This window comes from Nelumbo nucifera, chromosome 8, assembly GCF_055504915.1.
Source record: "Nelumbo nucifera cultivar China Antique chromosome 8, China Antique-T2T, whole genome shotgun sequence".
In the NCBI taxonomy this organism is placed as follows: Eukaryota; Viridiplantae; Streptophyta; class Magnoliopsida; order Proteales; family Nelumbonaceae; genus Nelumbo; species Nelumbo nucifera.
Window position 1 is genome coordinate 46,347,615 of NC_142656.1, and position 1,424 is coordinate 46,349,038.

At 34.3% G+C, this 1,424-nt stretch overlaps 1 long non-coding RNA gene across 1 annotated transcript; it reads right to left on the minus strand.

The window, feature by feature from the left end:
• Positions 1-208: 208 nt before the first annotated feature.
• Positions 209-1,192, minus strand: LOC148789970 (uncharacterized). Its single transcript, XR_016079211.1, has 2 exons — positions 811-1,192; positions 209-540 (listed from the first exon to the last, which is right to left on the minus strand). It is a non-coding gene; the product is annotated as an uncharacterized LOC148789970 (long non-coding RNA).
• Positions 1,193-1,424: the final 232 nt, after the last annotated feature.

The following is a 1,424-nucleotide window of genomic DNA, read 5'->3' on the forward strand; positions in this document are numbered from 1 at the left end:
ATTGTGTTTGAACAGTTGGACCACTGACCTACCACCCAAATGTAAAAATGGTTTTATTTCTGGGTTGGTTTTAAAAACATTGATTTTATGTCATTAAAATTATAGGGTATAAAATTAAGTTGTAAAACTTATCAGAGAGAAATAAAAATATCTTAAATATATCTTATAGTGAGAGAGAGAATGAAAGTTAATACCTTGAATATAAGACTTAAAGAAAAAGTCCTAAAACTCATGATCCATTAAGATAATTGGAAATATTTATCATCAATGATGCCCCTGATATTTCTTGAGAAAGGAAGCAAGAGGTTACATATCATAGGGAAGAGGCTAAGAGAACATAAATGATGAATTAGGCTCTCCAACATTCAGAGTAGGTGCACATGCATTCTGTGTAGGCTTTATCAGGTGGAACGAAACAATATACATCCTTGAGGTAGCCAATGTTTGGTTTATTTGTAGCGCATATCATAGCGCAATTATTGCATGAACCACCGAATGTTTCCGTGCACCCTTTATCGGCTTGCAACCTAATGGCATCAACTGCAACAATGACACAGTAAAGAAAATACCATACCAATGCCAATAATAAAGGTTAGATCAAGAGGAAAAAAGATGAACCTATAATTGCAAATGGAGAAATAAGTACTTCAGGAGGAGTTTTTAAATCCCCCAAGAAAGATTAATGCAACATATATATGTTAAAAACTCTTCAGCATGTCTCATATAAGTACTTCAGGAGAAAACAAGATGAACCCATGCTTGCAAATGGAGAAAAAGAGGAGTCAAACTAGAAATTGCTTTAAGACTAACCTGAGAAAAGAAGTAGGAGAAAGATACAGCAAATGGTATAGAACTTGGCCATCTCCAAATGTGAATAAACTCTCCAAATCCTTCAACTTCAACTCTCACTGCTGTTTGAAAGAATATTATGTTTTTTGATTATCATGCATGGGTTTTATAATGCAGTGAAAGATATATGTAGTGTGTACAAGCAGAACCTACATTTATGAGATTATGTTAGGTAGCATCAGATGTTGCACATTTTATTTACGGCCCATTTGGTATGTCTTTCTGTGTGGTTTTTCGGCTGTTTATAAGTCGTGAAGACTGATTTTCGGTCTATTTTCGTTTGGTGCATGGATTTAGTCATCAAAAGACAGAACACCGAAAAGATGCAAAAAACCCATTTTAGGTTAATTTCAAGAAACTCCAAATGAAACTTCTCGTGTCTTTTGCGTTTTAATCACGCGTGAAAAAATACGCATCTGCCAAACATACTTCGGATTATTCAGATCTTCATACAAAAGTTCCAATGTATCTTTTACATGCCAAAACTACCAAAAGATTTTTCCAACAAACGGGCCCTATCTGCTGGAGTCTTATTTATTATACAAATGTAACGGTAGAAAATCCTTATCCATCAA